Source organism: Mesoplodon mirus (assembly GCF_964341445.2).
Source record: "Mesoplodon mirus genome assembly, chromosome: X".
Lineage (NCBI taxonomy): Eukaryota > Metazoa > Chordata > Mammalia > Artiodactyla > Ziphiidae > Mesoplodon > Mesoplodon mirus.
The window spans coordinates 6,574,049-6,595,688 of NC_138981.1; the positions used below are offsets into that span (position 1 = coordinate 6,574,049).

At 50.0% G+C, this 21,640-nt stretch overlaps 1 protein-coding gene across 4 annotated transcripts in view; it reads left to right on the plus strand.

The window, feature by feature from the left end:
• The first annotated feature begins 482 nt into the window (after positions 1-482).
• Positions 483-21,640, plus strand: part of TBL1X (transducin beta like 1 X-linked) — a 224,290-nt gene continuing 203,132 nt past the window's right edge. The window contains exon 1 of one of the 4 annotated variants that reach the window (XM_082610656.1): positions 483-595. The gene's annotated coding sequence lies outside the window, so the exon portion shown is untranslated. Of the gene's footprint in view, positions 596-1,194; positions 1,217-2,232; positions 2,324-21,640 lie in introns of those variants that run through there. The other 3 variants (XM_082610657.1, XM_082610655.1, XM_082610654.1) reach the window with 3 other exon arrangements.

Genomic DNA, 21,640 nt, shown 5'->3' on the forward strand with positions numbered 1-21,640 from the left:
CCTAGTTTAGAAGCGAGGATTTCCACCACTTTCTCATACTTTAAATGATTGGCGTCTGCCAAGTAATCAAAACATACCAAGGAACATTTTCATCGTGTTCAATTCGGAATTTCCAAGCGGCTAACAAGCAAGGCTGGCAAGCCAGAGGGCCAGTTTGGCTGCGCGGCTACTCGAGAGTGTGCGGTAGCCGGGGGCCATGTCCCAGTAAAGCCGAGAGCTGTAATGATGTCAACTTGTTATTTACTTTCCAAATCTGAATGACTGAGCAAGGCGAAAGGAGAATCAATCAACCACAATGTGACCCTACAGGCGGAAAAAACGCAGCGCTTCCACTGGCAGGCGGTGGGGGAAGGGAAGCACGTGTAACCGGGGCAGGGTTGCATCAGGAGCTCGCTCGGGTTTTCTGTTGCCCCCCTGGTTTTTCGATTGCCTGTTAATACCTCAGCATCAGTCCTCACAAGCCCAGGGAGCCCGGGAAGCAACGACGGGCAGGCTCAAGGGAAGGTCCCACCACGTCCTTTTGGGGGGCCTTGAATGGCAACTGATACAAAATAAGGCAAAATCTATTCTGCTGATTCACAATTATGGAGACTGTGTAAGTGTATCTTTTATTGATGTGCTCTAATAATAATGTGCGGCAACCGTCGTTTTACATCACTGACGTTTCACAGCAATATTTGGCAGCATAATTTTTAGTCTGCCTTTTTGATGGAGGACCAGCCCCTTAGACACTCACCTCGGGCCCCCTCTCCGCACAACCAGTACAGCAAATGGCCCCGTGTCCCAGCAAGGAGCAAGTGAGGTTCCAGTGTAAAACGCTGAGTGTGTACTGGGCTCTTGGGGCGAAGCTCCAGGGAGGGGCAAACTTATTCTAAAATGTTCCGCAAAGCAGACACCCAAGGTGCCGTGTCGGCGGGTGGGTGCAGATGTCTGTTTAAGTAAACTCAGGCCTCGAGTGGGGGGCAGTTGTCACCAAGCAGGAGGGAAGGCAGGAGCGCTGCGGCCTCGGGTTCACCAGGGCTGGGCCGAGCGAGCTGCGGCAACCTTAGCACTTGGCCGGGGCCCGAGGCCCGACGCCTCCGGGCGGGGGCGGGGGTGAGAAGGCCCGAGGGCCTGGCTTCTTCCCCCTGCCCCCGCCGGGAGCCTCCACCCCGCTGGGCCCGAGTTTCTTTCTCCCCACGCACTGCCGGCTCTTCGCTGGAGGCATTTTGCAAAGGTCGAGGCTCCCCCTGGGCCCCCACTTTTCCGGGGAGGAGGGGAGACCATTGGGGTGCCCTCCCGGCAGCCGATTTTGAGGGAGCGGCGTCCTCAGGCAGGTTGCAGGGGTTCTGCTAGGGCAGCTGGGCGGCTGCTTCTTGGAGGTGGGGGAGGGTAACAGAGCGGTGGCCCGGTTCCCCCCTCCCCTGGAAACCGCGGTGCTGGTGACAGGGCTCCTGTCCCGTCCTGGCTGGGTCCGGGCCTGGGACGGGGTGGGCACAGGCCTGCGTCTCCTTCCGCCCGCATGGAGGCCACGAGGAAGGGACGGGGTTCGGATACACTAGGGAGACCCGGATTCCCTTCAGCCACTCCGGGCGCGGCGGGGAGAGCAGAGTCAGGGGTGAGGGACAGGGGAGGGTCGCAGGTTCCCCCGCCGTGGGGGCGGGGCGGGCCGGGACGCGAGTCTTCCCTGGAGCCCTGGGGGAGGGGCTGTGTTGGGGGCGGACTTTCCCCCTCGTGGCTGTGGGGGAGGGCAGGCCTGGTGTCCTCACCCTCCGTGGGGGAGGGACCAGCTTGGGACGCGCCCCTCCTCCCGGGCGTGTTGGGGTGTCGTGGGGGGGAACCCGGGCTCCCGTCCCCGAGCGGTGGGGGAGGGTGCGGGCTGGGGCAGTGGGGGGAGGGGCCGGCCCGGCGGCGGAGAAGGCCTCCCTGGCAGTCCTCCCGGCCGGGGTCGGCGCGCTGGCGGCCGCTCCCCCCGGAGGTCACTGCCCGTGCCGGTCCCTCCTGCCGTCCCGCCCTCTGCCGCCGCCACCGCTCCCGCCCCAGCCCCCCCCACCCCCCCGCACTCTGCGCTCGGGAGCGAGGTGCCGCCAGCGCCCCCGCCCCGCCGCTGCTGCCGCCGCCGCCGCCGCAGCGCCCTCGGCCGCCATTCGGCATCCGAAACTTTCCAGCGCCCGCGCCTCTCGGGGACTCGGCTGCGGCGGGGCGGGGGCGGCCCGGGGGCGGCGCGCGGCTGCTCCGGGCGCCGGGCCCTCCTCGGCCGCGGCACGGCCCGGGCTCGGCGACGGCCGGCCGGAGGGAGGTTCGGGGCGGCGGCGCCGCCGCAAGTTGCGCTGCTCGCGGCGAGGTGAGTGAGCGGGGCTCGGCCGGCCGGGCGCGGGGTGGGGCGGGGGGGCGCGAACTTGTCCCGCGTGGGGGCCGGCGGTTCCCTCCCTCCGGGGTCAGGCCGGCGGCCCGGGGCGCCCGCACGCTCCGCCCGCCTCCGGGGCTCTGGAGGGGCAGGTCCCCAAATGTCTCCCGGGCTTGGGCTGGGGTGCGGCGCGCTCTCTGCAGGCTGCACAATACCCCGTTTTGGCTGCTCCCCAAAGTGCCGGCGCGTTGGGGGCGGGCGGAGGCTGGGGGGCTCCTTTGTTTCGGGGAGGGGGAGGCGGCCGGCAAGTTTGGGGAAGTGCTCGGTTTGTCCCCCGGTGCCCCTTTGTCTGCCCAACCCGGGGCTGGCTGGACGGACCTGCGCCGCCGCGGGATCCCCCGTGGGGGGAGGGGAGCCCCATTCATCCCCGGGCGCGGGCCGGCCAGTCCCGGGCCGGCTGAAAGCGCGGCGGCGCGGGCCCTGGGCGGCTCAGTTTCCGAGGCGCAGAAACTGTCAAGGAAGTCGGGAGCTCCCCAGCCCGAGCGAGGAGCGCGGGCTGGGGGCGACTTCGGCTGACGGGGGGCGTCCCTGGTCTCGCCGGGTCTGCGGAGTGCGGCCTGGGGAGGCTGCAGACCTGTTGCTCCCGGGCTGGGGGAGGGGTGCCCCCAGATTCGCGTCCCGGGCGCTGCTCCCCAGGGGGACCTTGCCCACGGGGGCCAGTGTTCGGAACGGGGTGGGGCGCGTCTTCGGGGGTCGCCGGAGGTCGCCGGGTCTGTGACAGTTGGGGGTTGTCAGAGGCCCGCGGGCGCTGGGTTAGGGCCTGCCTTTCACGTGCGCTGTCCGTGCGCGGTGAGGCCCGCGCCGGGGCTCGTTCTTAGCACGGCCTCGCGTTCTCCGAGCCCCTCGCTTTGGAAATCCCACAAAGTTAGAGTCGGAGGTGGGTTTTTTTTTTTTCTTTTCTGTAGTTGATGTTGTAGAGCATAACCCCAAAAGAAACAAACTCCATGCTCTATTCCTTGTGCCACGGTTTCTGCTTTGCTTTGTCACATGTGGTTTGACCTGACTGCTGGATGTTTTTCTCTCCAGGCGCGGCGCCTGGGTCCCTGGGTTAACCTGAAAGGGGAGGGGCGGGACTCCAGCCTGGGAGGGGGAGGGGAGCGCCCCTCTTCAGTCCTGAGCGGTGGCCTCGGGGTGGGAAATGGCCCAGGACGATTTTATGAAAAGTTTACAACTAGTCATTCCTAGGAAAGACGCGATGGGGGGTGGGGGTGGGGGGGCGAGTGTTGAGTATGGAACAGTTGAGACGTGAAGATGACGCTTTTATGTTAAGGGATGTTAATATCTCAAACGTATGGCAGATTTTCGTGGAAAACCCCCCAGCTGGATAAAATGAATCCAGGGATGTAAGTTGAAGTGCATCACCTGGCCCACTTATTAAGATAGCCCCTTAAGGATATTCCAGACCTGAAGGGAACACACACCTGTGGGACGAAAATGGAGACTTTAGGTGTTGATTTGGTGTTGTGCACAGCAGGGTGTGTGTCACTGGATCTTCTGAGGTTGGCTTGTCCGGGGCTTAAGTCACTCGAGGAATTGTCAACACCCCCCATTTAAATTTCGCACCTTGACCCTTAAATCTCCGAAAGCTCACCCCTCCTGAAAGTTTGGGTGTTTAAATGAAGTGTGTGGTGTCCTGGTTGGTCTCGAATATCACCTTTAACCATGGGAGTCTCAGTTTTCTCATCTTTGTGATGGCATCATGAATCTACCTGGGTGGGCTGTTGGGAGGGTTTCAGCGCTAGCCAGCAGAAAGGGCAAGAGCCCCTGAGTCCACCTGCATCAGGACACTTAACGCTTTGCTAGAAAAGCAGCCTTTGTCCCCGTTTGGCCTGAACTAGTGAAAGGGCCCATCCTGTTGTGCTCTACCGTTGATCTTCAAGTCCTGTAACTTTTCTGAGTGTCGTTTTCTATATGTGTAAAAATAAAAACGGGAACTGAAATCGTGGTACTCATTGGGTAGTGCAAGGACAGAAAGAGGGACTGTACGTGTAAGTTTTTTGAAAACTACAAAGCTGCCTGTAAGTTTTACTTGTTGGTATTGTGCAGGTAGCATAATTATCCTCATGTTACTCTAATGCCATGCAGTGAGGGTTTTACAGGCACTTAATGCCCTGTGTGCAGCAATTATTTCCATTCTGCTTCAGAGGACACTGACTTGCTCATATATGGTGGAGGGAGGATTGTTTGATTCCGAAAGCCCAACTCTTAAGCTTGGTGTTATTTTGCCTTCTTGTGTATACATTGTGTGAATCTTCCCACTTGGAGACAAGCTCGTTAAATTACACACACACACACACACACACACACACAGTTTCTCTCTCTCCCTCTCTTTCTCTCCCACACAGAAGAACCTACACTGAAATCTGTTTATACACCTAGATGAATGTCAACAGAAATCATGAAATGTCCACCACAGTGGAAAGATTTGTTTTCGTCTATAGCTTAATTATCCAGTGTGGCAGCCACTAGCCAACATGTGCATATTTAGATTCAAATGAACTAAAATTCAGTAACAATTCTGTTGTTACTAAGATAAACAGTTCTGTTCTTTCATTGCTCTACCCATAATTCACATACTCAATAGATGTGTGTAGCTCGTGGCCGCCATATTGGGACAGTGCAGAACTTGCAGAACGTTCTATTGGAGGGAGATTCTCTATAGTTACTGCAAGTAAGGATTAATAAAGAAGGCAGTAAAGAGAGTTAGTCTACTTTTTGTGGGAGGAGGGGAGAGGCTGTAAGAGTTTGAAGTAATTTACTGGTAGACTTTAAAAAAAAAAAAAGGCAGGCAGGCCCATTTCAGCTAGCAGGTGACCTAGGAAAGTGATTTCAGTGAGATTGACAGCTGTGGTTTATTAGATTGGATCACTTTTGGTTTGGATCACTTTTGGATTAGAAAACCAGAACTCCAAGCTGGAGTCTCTCACTGAGTATTTAACCTTGGACATGGCATTTAGTGTCTCTGTGCCTCAGTTTCCCCACCTGAAAAATGGCATAGCCAGTCCCCACGTTGCCCGCCTTTGAGTGTGTCGTGGCGAACATTTCTTGGGATGGTGGGGAGCCCAAGGTGTCACCGTCATTGAAGCCCCATGTAGGTGATTTAGAGGCCTTAGGTGATCTAGAGGCCTTATCTGATAGTTTAAAGCCTTGCTCGCCATGGGCTACCCCCCCCTCCCCCCAGGTTTATGTCTTAAGTCTTAAGGTTTAATTTCTTGAGGGCAAAATCTTCTGCTATTGAAAGGCTGATCAGGAATCCTTCCGACAAAGTGAGGCTTAACAATAGTCAAAGTATTTTTAAAAAGTGGCTGAGTGCTGGCCATTTCCTGTATACCGGTCCCTGAGTCAGGATGTTATTTTTATTAACTTAGTTGGTGTGTTCTTTGCATAGTCTTTTGTATTTTTTTTATAGCAACGTATTAGAAATTTGTGGTTGGGGGGAAAACCCCAGTTTTGCATCTGTGGGAGAGGTGACTTCCCAGATCCCCCTCTGCCATTTGTCCTCACTCTTGCTTTGTCTCAGGACTGCTGTGGCCTGTCAAGCCTTTGAGACACCTGGGATATCCATGATTCTCTTCCAGAGGCGGGAAATGGGTTCCTGCAGAGGGAAGCCAGGCCCACAAGAGCCATCTCACGTAGGTCCTGAGTGTCAGGAATTCAGACCCTTCATCAGTTACCTACCGGGAGGGAGGACCCCACACCCCAACCCTGAGGCTGCCCCCCCTTTGAGCTTTCCGCCAGGTGTCTGGGTCTTGGGCTCTGCACACGTGGTTATTGCCAGGCCTGACCCGGGCCAGAGGACAAGCACGATCGCTCTGCCCTGTGAGGCGAGACTGTCCAAGGTGTGGTGTCCCCGATACCTTGCATTTGCCTCCTTTTTCTCCGTTAAAAAAGAAGAGTATGTGACTTCCAATAAGTTGTTAATCTTTCACCACCCGAGACATTTAAAAAATAGTTTCAATCAGGAAGCAAGACTAAAGTCATTTTGTAAACATTTTTTTTTTTAAGTTGGAAAGATAAACTTTTTTTTTTCCATAACTATTTTTAGCGTGAAGGAAGTAACTGGCCTCTTGAGTGGAGACTGGATGTGAGTTTTTCCCTCGGGTCTTGCCCTCCTTGGCTCTTTCCTCCTGTTCATCCTTTCCATGGGGCTCGACCAACTGGATGGCCCTGGCCACATTAGCAGAACGAGACCCAGCAACCAAAATAAACGCTGGATGTGGGAAGGGACAAACAGTCAACATGTTTATAGAGGGAAAGAGAGCCTGCTCTGAGAAAATGAGTTTAAAACCTCAGAGGAAGAATGCAGTCATTAAGGAATGTGCTCCCTGGGAACTTGGCCATGGAGGTGGCCGCCTCCTGCAAAGCCCTTCTGTGCATTTATCGCCGGCATCCAATATTTTTTGGGAATCCGCTGCCTGATTGAAGATTGCAGATGTGAACTGGAAGCCATTGAAAAGTTAAATTGGAGCAAATTTAAACTTGAAAACAGAGGAGAGAGTATTTTCTTCTGATAGAGGAAGTTGGGTACCATTTTCCACGGCTCTGGTTTGTTCTTGGTAGTTGGAAGGGAAGAGGTGGAGCTGGAGCGTGACTCGCAGGCTCGAGAGAAAGGGGGTCTTAGACACGAAGGTAGACGAGATGGTTGTTCAGGGGGACCGTATTTGCAGCGTTGAATTCTAGAAGCTTGTAGTCAGCCCACGGTTCTCAGGGCAGTTTTGTCTTCTACCGTCAAGTAGCTTTTGGCAATGTCTGGAGACGTGTGGTTGTCACAAGTTGTTGGGGGAGGGGGACGGTGATGTTCCTGGTATCCGGGGGGGGCGGTCCGTGGATGCTGCGTAAAATCCCACCGGGCACGGGACAGACCCACCCCAGAGAACAACCCGGCGCTTGATGCCCATGATGCCAGGCTGCAGACACCAGCCCTGAGTTCTGCTGTCAGCCGTGCAGTCCTGTTTCGAGCAAGGTCCACGGGCAGGTGGACGTCAAGATAGGTATCCGGCGCTGTGGTTCTCAAGGCTCCCGTAGGCCGTTTTGGGATGCATTAGGAAGTAAATGAGAAGGAAAAGGAGGCGGTGGGAAGCGGGTGGCCTTTGAGAGGAAAGAAACGGGAGCGGTGGAAGGCCGGGAGGTGTTGGTGGGGGGGGCTGCGAGTCAACTCGAGTATTTTAGAGCCCCCGATGCCAGCGCGCCTGCGTGGCTCCTTCCTGTTGGTTTTGCTGATGTCATTGCAGATGGACCAGGTCTCACTTTTGGTCGGCTTCTTGGGCCTTGGGTATTTATCAGGGGAACACCGGTTCCTGTCTACTGCTTTCGGACCCTCTCTGTGCCCAGCGAAATGTCGGTTAACCTGGCCTTGGGGTAACCTCCACCGCCCTGCTTGGGAGGGCGGGGACAAGTCAGTGCGGGAGGTGTTTGCTGCTCGCAGGACTCTGGCTGCTGTTTCAGGCCCTGTCCTCCCCTGTGAATCGTTGATTCGGGAACGGCGGGGGGCAGCTGGGTGCGGACCTGCAGTGGGGCCCTCTTCCAGGGCTGGGCACTGCTGGCACCTGGAGCCTGGTCCTCCTGAGCCAGCCCGTGGCCCCGTGTCCTGTGACCCCCCCAGAGGAGCGCCAAGCCCAGCCTGGTTGGGGACCCCGTGGGCTCCTGTGGTCATGGGGTCGGGGACGTGGTCGGAGGGAAACCTGGTTTGCAGCCAGTTCCCCATGCGCTCACTGCCTCTGGGCACATCAGCTACCTTCTCTAGCCTTAGGTTTCTTCTTGAGAGAGAAAGAAAATAAAATTTGTTTCTCAGGCTTGTATTAACAGAAGGAGGATTATTATCATGCTTGGAGCCCAGTGTCCTTAGGTTTTCCTCTACTCTGAAGTTGGGAATTGGTGTGGAAATATCCAATGATGACAATAATAATATATCTTTTTTAGTTACGGTGGTCTCCATCAATTGCTTGCTTGCTTTTCTTCTCTCTCCCCGCCTTAAGTTAAATTTCAGGGCTGGCATACGCACACAGACACACACACACACGTGCTATATACAGACACATATATATCCTCTCTATATTTCCTAAATTTACTATATGATAAATAATGAATTTCAGCATGCTTAAATTTCTGTAACCACCACCATCATCAGGTTACCAAACAACTAAATTCCGTCCCCCCGAAGGAGTCCGTGGTGCTTTCCCTGACCTGGGCCACCTGCCCATCAGCCCTGCTCTCCTGGTCTTGGTAATCGCATTTTAACTCAGGATGAAATGCCTAATGGTGACTCTCTCCACTCTTCCAGCACCTTCCTTGACTCATGAATATTTTACTGTAGCACACTTGGGCCAGTGTGTTTTCCTCAGAATGATTTTGCACTGTGGATTTTACCAAAAGCAAGGAAAAGCCAAAACTTAGAGTTTCTTAATACTTGTAAGAAATCACAGTGAAACACTATCAGGTGTCTTGTTGGAGCTGCCTGTAGGATTTGCGCATTTCCTGTACCAGCTGATCCGTGCTGCCGAATCAGTTGAGGTGGGACATTTTTGGATGCACTTTCAGAGACTGTTTCTGGAACAAGTACTATGTAAAATGTATCAGTAGGTTAGACTCATGTCTTTAGTTTCAAAAACAGGACACACGTTAAGAGGCGTGGTTTTCCCAGTGGGTTGATGACGTGACCGTAAAGTGCACTGAAAATATCCAGTTGTGTTTGCATTGGTTTGTTGTGGAAATAAATTCCTGCGTCTGTGTTTCTATGTGGTTGTTAACCTGAATTTTACCTTGGGTCGTAATTTCACTGTTTGTGATCAAATAAGGAATATCATGTTTTCTAGAGAGTCCTTCGCCTGGTGTTTTGGTCACTTGTGTCCTGCCTTGAGTTGCCTGCCTGCTTGTGTGAAGTTGTTGAACCTGTGTGTGTCCTCACTTGTAGAGTGAAAGGCTGGATGAGCTGATCTTGAGGCCTCTCCTACCCTGTGCGTGCGGATTGTAATGTGGAAAAGGCACACGTTAAATGTTGCGTAGGCTCTTTTTTTTAAAACACTTTTGTAGGTTAAGGATTATGGTGGTTTTATATTAACTAGCAGTTTGGATAAACTATGTTCCATGCTTTAACTGTCATTTTACCCATGATTGAAATAAACAGTATTCAACTTAACATTGCTAAGTTAGTTGCATGTTTTACTGTAAAAAAAACCCCCAGCAATTCAGAAGACACTTTGGGCTGTGGGGTGCCTCTGAATAAGTCTTATGAGTGTTGTAGTTTCCCAGTCTCAGGAGACCCTGTAAAATAAGCACAAACAATGCTCACGGCAAAATTCATAGTGTTTATTCTTGAAGAGAGTGTCTCTGCCTTGAATTCCTGTCATTTTTTCCTATGGGGTGGATGGAGCTGGAATACTGAAAAGAAAACATGAGAGTTTTCTTTGCTTACTTCTCTTGAGCCTGGAATCCAGAATGTGACCTCAAATAGCCAGCCCCGAGCACTTTCCTTTCTGGAACACTTACCGCCAACCCGCAGGGAGAATACAGAGGCAGGAGGAGGTGAGGACTCTCCCCGCCCCGGCCAGATCACCTTCTCTCTCTCCAAGATACTGAAGACTTTTCCTCATGTCTACTGCAACCTGGACACCCAACCTCATCCATGTTGGAGCAAGGCTACGGGGACACTGTCCACTTCTTGGAGAGCCTGACTCATAACTGTTACAGACTTGCCCGTTGTCATTGGGCTTTAGAGTCTGTGTGAACATCCGGTATCCAGTTTGCAAGCACTTCTGCTTGTTTAAACTTTCCGATAGATGGAAATTTGGGCAAAAGAAGCTTACTGTATGTGATGCCATTTTATTTCTTGAATCAGTAATAACAAATACTTTAATATGGTAAGACCATGTAAGTCATGATTGGGAACTGGAGAAAATTCTGTGTAACTGAGCAGTGCTTTTTGTTTCTAGTGCGTTGGGGTGATTTTTAGCCTTAGCCGGGTCAGCTCTACCCTTCGAGGTATGCTTGTTATCTTGACATCCGTTTGAAGATGAGAAATGAGATAGTGGAGCTGGAGGGATGTTAACCCCGTTCATATGATGCAGACCTCTGTAGCACCGGTATGCAAACATAGTTCTCAGCACCTATAAAGTTCCAGGTGGTTGCCGAGTTTTAGGTTGTATTTAGAAAAGCAACTGAGTAGAGAATTGATGTCTCTACCATTTGATTCATTTGGAAGACAATAAACTTGGGTCCTTGCCTTAGGTTCTTTTTCCAGCAGAGTCTAATCAGGCATTTTAATCCCTTGAAACTTGAATGCCAACTCTGTGTTGGTAAAGACTCAAGTGTTCACAGTTATCAACGTAAAAACAAGGTTGCCAGTTCCTGACAGTCACAGGTCAGTCTTGGGAGACACGCTTTGGTTTAACTCCTAATTTGATGATGAAAAACTATCACATTAGGTTTGTATTTCTAAGATGCACGATGATTCTGTGCCAGTTTCAGCAATTTCCAGAGATCTGGAGTGTAATTCTTCAAAGAGCCTTGCCAGGAGAAACAGCATTGGAGGGGCACCCAGCTCAGAAGTTGGTGAAAACAAGAAGTAATGATCTCATGTGTCCAGTGCATGACAGAAATTGTTGTAGACCAGATGAGAACAAGGGGAGAGGCCTGTGGAAATCAGACTTGCCTGATAGATTTCATGGGACTCTGATAAATTTCACGGACCTCCTCATACATTTCCTTGAAACCAGTAGTCTCCATGTTTAGCTGGGGCAGAGGGTGACAGAAATGCCTCCTCTCAGGTTTCAGTTCACGAAGTGGGCTCCCAAGGGGACCGGATACCCTCTGGCAGTGGCAGTGAGATTCACTGGAGTGAAGGAAGAAACTTAAGTTCTCTGTTTATTTATTTTTATTTAATAGTTACAAAATGTCTATTTGTGGTCTATGAAAAATGCATATAATGTTCCTTGAGTGTTGTCTCTAGCCAATACATTACATGAGTTGGAGTTCATGCTTAAAAGGTTTTCACTGAGAGGCATATGCAATGAAAAAGCGTCTAGAGATCACTGATGGGGTCCCCAGAGGTGATGAGGGGCTGATATTGAAGTCCCTGAATAAAGTGGGACACAGATGTATTCCCCTTTCTCCCTCTGGCTTCACCTGCCACGATGTGTGTGTGTGTGTGTGTGTGTGTGTACACACACATGTGTTGTGACTGAGATCTGCCAGCTTAAAGATTGGACATCCCTCCAGAGGCACAGCTATTAATGATGTGATTTGGGGAAGAAAGAGGATACGTTGACAGGGTGCTGTGCACGTTTTGGATGTACAGGATTGTGCGTGTTTTTAAAGCTGAAAAAATATTTGTGTTTCAGAACCAGATGACAATATCTCAGTTGCAGGTGCACGAGCAAACTTTGGAACAATGCTGTGCTTTTTAAGCATTTCATGACACCGCAGTGTTTTCATAATCACTTAATTCTGTTTATAAATCAGCTGCTTTCATTGACGGATGCCCTCAGGGCTCCCAAGAACCAGGCTTTTTGTCAAATACGTGATTCAGACTTTAAAAGATGTGAGATAGCGCTGGAACTGGGTTGTGATAAAAGTCTCTCGGTGCCTTCAGTCTGGCTGTTTATTTGTTGTTGTTTTCTTCCAGAAACATATTTCATCCATCATGGTTGTTATTAAATCTTTTATTTTTTTATTTTTTGCATTTCACATTAGAGGCTTTTTAAAAGAGAAAACTGTCATTTTGGTTGATGCTGTATTACTGGTGTTACAGAGAGTAAATAAATACAAAAGTTATATTCACAACCCAGACCACATTGTGGGCTGTGGAGGTGAGACATAGCACTCACCTCCAAACTTCAGGTCTTTGGCTGAGGTCGTTTGCTGAGAATGGCTGAAGCTTTGGTTTTCATGACACTAAATGTCGACCGCAAGCAGTTCCAGGTTTCCACACCAGCCTTTTTGTTTGTTTAATTTGAAATGATTGATACGTTAGCTTCGGTGCTGTGTATGATTTTTGGTGTTTGTGCCTATTTTTCCCTTTGTAGGTACTGAGTTTGCAGCGTAGGTTTGTATGTAAAGGGAAGCAGAGACGTGCACTGTGCATGCAGATGCCTGCAGCCAACGCTGGTCTTGTTCTCCATACCGTTGGGGCACCAGGGCCACATGTCATTTCACGCTCGTCAGGATCCACATGGACATTCATCTGTCCTTTGGTAAACTGATATATTTATCTCCTACTTAAAAAAAAAAGATTGCTTCTCTTTACAGTAATATTCAGAAGGCACCTACTGTGAAGAGAGGAGAAGCAGGAAGGAGATTTTTTTTTTTTTTTTGCCTGCACCACGTGGCCTGCAGGATCTTAGTTCCCCCACCAGGGATCGAACCCAGGCCCTCCAGGCCCTCGGCAGTGAAAGCACGGAGTTCCAACCACTGGACAGCCAGGGAATTCCCAGGAAGTAGAATTTTTGACATCTACATGATGCACCTTTGTCTCTGCTCTCCAGAGATCAGGACATTTAAGCTCCCGTAACAAGTTTAGTTTTAATGAAAGTCTTTGGGAATGTCCTTTATCTGCCCCGTAGCCTGCCCATCTAAGGGGGAAGAAATTACACAAAGTATTTTGCTTTTAGCCGGTTTCCTTGAGCCTTGTCCAGGTCCCGACTTCTCATTGCCAGCAGGTCAGCTAGACACTGGTCAATCGCTTCAGGTCTGGACAGGAGGTGTTTTCTTTCATTTGATTATTTGCCGGCCAAATTACCCTAAATAATATTCAGAGATGTATCAGAGAATAGCCCCATCCTGAGACTGTTCGCCGAAGTGGGCACAAAATTTGATTTTATTTCCTGAATGCATACCTCAGGTACTCAAGAAGTGCAGAGATCTATGTATACTCTCTGGGAATTAGAGGCACAGGTGTACAGAGCAGGAGTGTAGGGGAATAGTAGCACCAAATGGTTGAGTCAACGGGACATGAAATCTCCAAGTATGCTAACCTTTGAGGGAAGATCTAAAAGCAAATGAGTTTGTAGTGTTGTGAATTACCATTCATGTAATTTCTGTCAAGGAAGGCAGTTACTTCTTGGGAAGCTTGGGTTATTAAAATGAGCTATCTTCATTTTCCCACAAAAATAAAAATCAGTTGTAGTTCAAGTAATTGTATGTGAGGCTTTACAACTGGAAATTTGAAGTTAGCAAAATTATACACCCCTGGTTAATTACATTACTGTACTCAAACTAAATATAGAATAAGATTAGCTCATGGAAATATTTCCTTTTTCTCTCAGCCAGTACAGCTCCTGTCCACCCAATAGTTAATAGTTTTTAATTCCATTATGTAATTTTTTGATCATCCTGTGTTTCCAGAAAAGTGAACTGAATAAAACCAGAGACTGTATGTTTTTCACTGTTTCCCAATTCATATTTAAACATGAAATGGTGCACAGAATAAGCTGTCCTTTGTGAATTTTAATTTTCTCAGCTCCTGGCACAATAGAGGGGTAAGCTGGGGTCCCTTTTTAAATTTTTTTTATTTATTTATATTTATTTTTGGCTGTGTTGGGTCTTCGTTTCTGTGCGAAGGCTTTCTTTAGTTGCGGCGAGCGGGGGCCGCTCTTCATCGCGGTTCGCGGGCCTCTCACTGTCGTGGCCTCTCTCGTTGCGGAGCACAAGCTCCAGATGCGCAGGCTCAGTAGTTGTGGTTCACGGGCCTAGTTGCTCCGCGGCATGTGGGATCTTCCCGGACCAGGGCTCGAACCCGTGTCCCCTGCTTTGGCAGGCAGATTCTCAACCACTGCGCCACCAGGGAAGCCCTGGGGTCCCATTTTTCTGAGTGGCTTTTGCTTTAAGGGAAGTTTGGGTTTGGTTCATAGTTTGCTATCTAAGAGTATGTTCAGCCTTCATGAATTACCTGTTGTGTTTGTTTTTCCATTGAATGTTCTATATTTGGACAAGAAATGTATTTTTCTGCATGGGTTTCTGATGGCCCAGATGCCCATCAGAGTAGAATTTCTGTTCGCACCGCTGGCATTGGGCAGTGTGGTTGTTCTATAGTTCCTAGTATTGAGTTGGACACGCTGTAGATTCAGGTTGGGCTGTCCTTCCTTTTGCAAGCTATGTGATACTTTGTTTCATTTGGGTTTGCCATAGATGTTTGCTTTGCCTTGGGATGGCTGTAGATGGCCACTTGCGGTGATAAATTTCATGAAGATCTCTATATCCCATTTAAGGTCTAGTTGATTTTCAGGAACAGTGTTACTGAGGTATAAATTACATACCATAAAAAGCACCCGTTTCAAGTGTACAGTTTCAGTGCTTTTTAGTCAGTTTACCGAGTGGTGCAGTCATCGGCCATCATCCAGGTTTCAAACATTTTCATTCCCCAGTAAGATCACTGACGTCTTCAGGAATGTCAAGTCATCCATTCCTGCTCCCCCTGCCAGCCCCAGGCAGCCACTAATCTCCTTTCTGTCTCTGTAGATTTTCCTTTGCTCAGAACCTGATGGTGAGAGGTGATTTAGTAAGCCTTCCCCGCCCCCTCTCCAGGAGAGGGGTACCTAGGGAGAGTGCAGGACCGGAAGAGAAGCCTTGGTTTCCTCCGTGTAGAATCAGGATAGTGATGGGTTGGTTGCAGGCTCTCAAGGTGGAGCCATGCAGGAAGTAAGTAGCTCTGTAAAAAGACAAAAACGTTTACGTTTAGGGACTTCCCTGGCAGTTCAGTAGTTAAGACTCTGCGCTTCCACTGCAGGGGGCACAGGTTTGATCCCTGGTCAGTGAACTAAGGTCCCGCATGCCCTTGCGGCACGCCCCCCCCCCCAAAAAAGAGAGAGAAACGTTTGCTTGTAGTCAGCAAACTGTGAAGCTAGAGGAGTTCATCGTATATTTAGGGTCGTGTTAATCGTGAAGAATCGTGCATAAAGGGCTGCATTGGACAGGTGAGGAGTCTGGAAAAGGAGCTGCGTTTACAGTGATGGGCTCAGTCCCTGGAGAACCCAGGACACAGCCATAGGGCAGTCAACCGTCCATGCCCCCGCTGCCGCCTTCTTGAAATCCTGTCCTGTTTCTTTCATGGCATTGGATGTTTGACTTTGACGGAAGTTCCATCTTGGTCGGGATATACCTTAGCTCAGTGGTCCTCCACCAAGGGCAGTTTTGCTCCCAAGGGACGCTGGACAATGTCTGGGGGCCTTTCTGGTTGTTACCAGTGGGGCAGGGGTGTCACTGGCATCTAGTGGATAGAGGTCAGGGGCGCTGCCCAGCGTCCTATCATGCAGGGGATGAGGCCCCAAGGCCCGCAAAGAATTACTCAGCCCAAGAGGTCATTAGTGCCGAGGTCAAGTACCCTGCCTTAGAAGCTTGAATCTCGTGGTTAAAGACTTAGTGAAGTTGCAGGACTAAAATCCCCATCAGACTTACAGAAGAAGTTCAGAAAGCTTTCCGTCCTCATACAGTCCAGGGAAATATGCATCTCTTTTTATAGCAAAGGACAAGCAAGGTTTTGGGAGCTAACTTCAGAGGGAAAATAAATTCTTTTAGAAGCGTTCATTTACAAATAAACAGCGAAATTACACGAGATGTCTGGGGCCACCCCTTGGCTTTGATCTGGAAATCACACTTCACCCTTATCTCTTCCCCAGACACTGAGAAAGGAGGGCGAAAGATCCTGAGTAAAGAGTCTACACTGTGATGAATGTGCTGGAAGGGAGTGGCTGCTGTGAGCCCAGCCTTTCAGTGCATCTGCTTACGGCCCTCCAGGGTTTTGGTTTCTCTTGGTTTCTATAGGGTTTTCAGTTGCTTCCCGGAGTGCAGAGTGCGCAGGGTGTCATAATAGCCAGGCCTCCACCCCTTGTTTTCTTCATCTGGTCAACCTTTGAGCCCCCTGAGAAGTTCAGGGCCCCCTGCCTGGGCCCCAGCCCGCTTACCTGCGTGCGTCCCCTTCTCTGTCCTGCATCTCCCAGCAGGAGCTGCCCTGCACCCCTGCGGCGCTTGGTTCTACCCGGGGGACCTCTGCCTGCCTGCACCCCTGCAGCCGGCCTTGCTCTGGGGGCTTCCAAAATGCAAGGCTTTTCCTCTGAACAGATTCTGGTTTTTGTTTCTTTTTCCTGTTCTAAGCTTGTTCCTGTTTCTAAGGTGATACCTAAGAATATGCTGATTTCCCTGAATCCCCGCACTGTGGGGTTGTAACTTCCAGCGTCTCCGGCAGGATAACCGATATTTGTGTGTGTGTGTGTGAGTGTGTGTGTGTGTGTGTGTATTTTGCACCTTGCTTTTTTTCACTTAGTTTGTTTTATTTTATTTTATTTTTATATATATATATTTTAATTTTTCTTTATTTTTTTTTGCTTTATAACAAATTTAATCAGTTATACATATACATATGTTCCCATATCCCCTCCCTTTTGCGTCTCCCTCCCACCCTCCCTATCCCACCCCTCCAGGCGGTCACAAAGCACCGAGCTGATCTCCCTGTGCTCTGCGGCTGCTTCCCACCAGCTATCTCCCTTACGTTTGGTAGTGTATATATGTCCATGCCTCTCTTTCACTTTGTCACAGCTTACCCTTCCCCCTCCCCATATCCTCAAGTCCATTCTCTAGTAGGTCTGTGTCTTTAGAATAACCGATATTAACAGTCCACAGTGTGATGTGGTAGATTCTGTTTCTGGCATGTTCAGCTGTCCACGTACAGCTGTGTAGTCCTGCGTTTTTATCTATATGGGGTCATATTACACTGGTTTTGCTCCATCTGCTTGCTTGCTTTCTTTACCACTTCGTTAAGGTAAAATTGAAGTACAGTAAACCAGGCGTATGTAAGGTGTGCACGTTCATCAGTTTTCTCCTATATTTGCTGTCTTGGTTGTGGTGCCGGCTTCTCGGACACGTGCATATCAAGATAACACGTATTTTCGTGGCTTCCACATTTCCCTGTGCCTCTCTGTAATCTCTCTCTGCTTCCCTCCACCTCTGGGCAACCACTGATGGCTTTCTATGACTAGACAGGTTAATTTGCATATCCTAGAATTTTATATCAGTGAAATCACACTGTATGTCCTGATTATTTTGCCTGGCTTCTTTCACTCAGCATGGTGATTTTCGGGTTTATCCACGTTGTGGCCTGTGTCACTAACTCATCCCTTCTTATAACTGGGTAGGATTCCATCAGGTATGGACGCACCACCGTTGATCCATGCACCCGCTGTTGGACGTCTGGCTTGTTTCCATTTTGGGGGTTATTATGAATAGTGCTGCTCTAAATATTTCTGTGACCTTACCAGTGGTTCTCAAACTTCCCTGTGTCCCAGCACCCTGTGGAGGGCTTGTGAAAACACGGGTTGCCAGGCCCCATCCCCAGAATCTCTGAGTCAGTAGATCTGGGTGGGGCCTGAGGCTCTGCATTTCCAGCAAGTGCCCAGCTGATGCTGACGCTCCTGGTCTGAGGCCCACACATGCCTTAGAAGTCTTTGTAGACTGTGATTGTTAGTTGTTGCAAATATTTCTGTCCTGGACGGTTCCTTATAATGTTGCTTATGGTCTTAATCACCAGGCTTCCCATTTTTGTATGCTTGGATGTGTCCGTCTTTCCTCTTGGCTTCCTTATTATGTCAAGGGGCTAATACCAAGAGTAACTCGGGATGCGTGGGTCGGCTTGCTGATGACCGCCAAATGCCAGCCGTGATAGCCCCGCCGACTCTTGTGGGATCTAACTTGTGTCCTGTCTGCGGTTGCTGGGGTCACCTTCTGAGGAAATGGTCCAAGCCCAGGTGGGGCGGGATCAGACCCAGGCCCCGCGCCAGGGGCTCCCTTTGCTGCTGGGTCCGCTGGAATCTTAAGGCTGCTCACCCACCTTTCCTCTCACAGGGGAGCAACATCCATCCTTTCTCCATCCCGCCCCCTCCCATCTGAAGCAGCCAGTCCCAAACCAGTAAATGTATTTTACTTTCAGTTTGCTTTTCAGGAGTCTAATCTGCATCGGTGAACTTGGAGCAGCCAGACGTTATCAGCAGACGTTTGCTGCCGTAGCCAGTGTATTTGTTACAATTATTTTTTTATTTATTTTTTGGCGGTACGCGGGCCTCTCACTGTTGTGGCCTCTCCCGTTGCGGAGCACAGGCTCCTGACGCGCAGGCTCAGCGGCCATGGCTCACGGGCCCAGCCACTTCGCGGCATGTGGGATCTTCCCGGACCGGGGCACGAACCCATGTCCCCTGCATCGGCAGGCGGACTCTCAACCACTGCGCCACCAGGGAAGCCCTACAATTATTTTTTTATTTTGGAGAGAGAGAATACTTTCATTGTAGCGAGTTGCTTTAAATTACTGAGAACTGTTACTTCTGCAGAATCATCCTCCTGCATTTCATCGTGAACCCCAGTCGTCCCACTTTGCTCCTGAGCCCGTTCCATAAACCACCTCTGGTCACGGTTTGCTACCGACCTCTGCTCAGGCGTTTCAGAATCTTTACTGTGGAGTGGGCTGGTGCGCAGGAATCCAGGCTTGTTAAGTAAACTAACCTCCTTGGGGTGGTTAAATTTTTTAAAGTTTGCAGTGACTTGTAATCATTGGCTAACATCCTAGTGGTTGTTTCTTCTTCCCCTTTCTCTCTTTTCTGTTTTTTAATATGACAGCTTTATTGAGATATAACTTACATACCATGCAACTCACTCATTCAAAGTGTATATAACTCAGTACTTTCCTGGTATTTTTACAGAGTTGTGCACTCATCACCACTGTCTAATTCTGTAGCATTTTTATCACCCTGAAAGAAACCCCTTACCCATTAAGCGATCACTTCCCAAATCCCCTCTCCACCCAGCCCCTGGCAACCACTGATCTGCTTTCTGTCCCTGTGCATTTGCCTACTCTTAACATTTTCTATAAATGGAATCACACAATATGTACTGTTTGCTGTCTAGCTTTCTTCCCTTAGCATTAGGTCTTTGAGGTTTGTCCATGTTGTAGTGTGTGTTATTCCAGTTTCTTGGTAAATGTTTTGTGGAATCTCTGGGTAATCAAGGAGAGCTTGGGGCCTGGGGTGGGGAATCAGGTGGGAGAATGTTACGGGCTGGGTAAACCCGGGGCACGGGCTGCTCCTTTCAGATTACGTTGAAATGGAAAACGGTTCACAGATGGAGCAATGTTTATAAAACCATTTCCAGTTCAGCTTCCAATTGGGCGTAAACTGTATCTGCCTTCTCCTTCTCTTTAGTTGTTCCATCTCTTCCCCTAAAGATCAACCTAGAAAACAGTTTTGGTCAATTAAAGCTGTACCTGCTGACCCCTCTTTTGTGCTGCCTTTTGGATGGGATTTTATTTTTTAAATTTATTTTTGGCTGCATTGGGTCTTTGTTGCTATGTGCAGGCTTTCTCTAGTTGTGGCGAGCGGGGGCCACTCTTCGTTGTGGTGCACCGGCTTCTCATTGCAGTGGCTTCTCTTGCTGTGGAGCATGGGCTCTAGGCCCACGGGCTTCAGTAGTTGCAGCACACAGGCTCAATAGTTGAGGCACGCGGCCTCCAGGGCATGTGGGCTTCAGTAGTGGTGGCGCGTGGGCTCTAGAGCACAGGCTCGGTAGTTGTGGCTCGTGGGCTCTAGAGCACAGGCTCGGTAGTTGTGGCACACAGGCTTAGCTGCTCTGCGGCATGTGGGATCTTCCCGGGCCGGGGCTCGAACCTGCATTGGCAGGCGGATTCTTAACCAGTGCGCCACCAGGGAAGTCCCTGGATGGGATTTTAGAGGGTCCTTTCTTGGTGTGAGACATAGGAAGCCTGTAGTTCCCAAGGGGGTAGTGTGAAGTTGCTTTGGGGTCATGGGGTTCCAACCAGCTAGACTTTGGCTGCTTTCTGGGGCCTCCCTGAAGCCACAACGCCGGCTTAGACTGAAACAGAGTCGTAGAGTTGTTTACTTTTCTGTATTTATAAGCCTTCTGCCTGTGTAGAGCCATAAATTACCATTCCAGGGTCAGGTGAGAGAATATGGAGGCTGATTTTTCTCCAGCTATCCATAGGCACGACTTTCTGGGGTGTCTGTGCCTTGAACAAAGAGCTTATTGGTAAGGCTGAAGGTCATGTGTGTTGTCTCGGTTGATCTTATAATTGACTGTGTTAGTTTCCTGTCCCTCTTGGGACGGATGACCCCAAACTTCCTGACTTGAACAACTCCACGCTGTTATCTTATAGTTCCAGAGGTTACAAGTCTGAGGTGGGTCTCACTGTGTCAGTGGGGCCGCCTTCTTTTCCAGAGGCTTTCAGGAGAAGCCAGTCCTTGCCTCTTCCTGCTTCTAGAGGCCTCCTGCATTCCCTGGCTCATGGCCCCTTTTTCCATCTTCAAAGCCAGCAGTGCAGCATCTCTCTGATCATTCTTCTTTGGTCACATCTCTCTCTGACCACAGCCTGGAGAGATTGCTCACTTTTTAGGGCTCACGTGATTACATTGCCCCCCCCCCCCCATCCATGATAATCTCTCCTCCTCAAGATCCTTAACTTCATCACATCTGCAGAGTCCTTTTTGCCATGCACGGTAACACTGTCGCAGGGCCCAGGGATTAGGGCATGGGACTTTCTGGGGGCCATTATTCTCTGGCTCCATGAACAGTCTTCAAGGAGACTTATTTCCTTTGTTTCTGTCTCTTAATTTGTTCCTCTGAACCCTGCAGGGTTTGTATATTTATTTAATATTTGCTGTTTGTCTCTTGAATGATTCAGAAGTCATGGAGCTGTTTGGTTGGTGTGCCTGCCTTTCACTGAGGTGCAGCCACTGGCTGAGTCTTGATTTACCTCTGAGCACACCCGGTTGTTTTCTGTCTCAGAAGGACCTGGGATTTTTGGTGCTGATGGAACGCATTTGTATGTCTAGAGCCTCTCCTTCCCAAGGACTCCACAGTTGGTGGGTGGCCCTGCCACTGTCAGTTTGAGGGTCTCTCGGGGACTCTGACAGAACTCTTCCCTGGAGTTAGTGTCTCAGAGTCTGAGTCCGCTGTGGGAAAGACCACCATGACGTGAGAAGAGTGGGACCTGGCCCCTAGGACTTGAGAGATACCATGTGTGCCTTTATGGGGACTGAACTGGTGGGTTTGTGGCTCCATAAAAGAGTGGAGGAAGACGGGTGGGGGTGGGGACAGAAAAGTCATAATAATATCCACTTGTTAATCAGCATTTTGGTTCAGAAATATTTGGGGAGTGTATTAGTCAGCTTTCTGCTTTGCTGATGATGCGTAACAAACAGCACCCCCGCATACAAAGGCTTACAGAAACAAGCTCTTATTTCTTTACAGAATTTTTTAAAATTGAGGTAA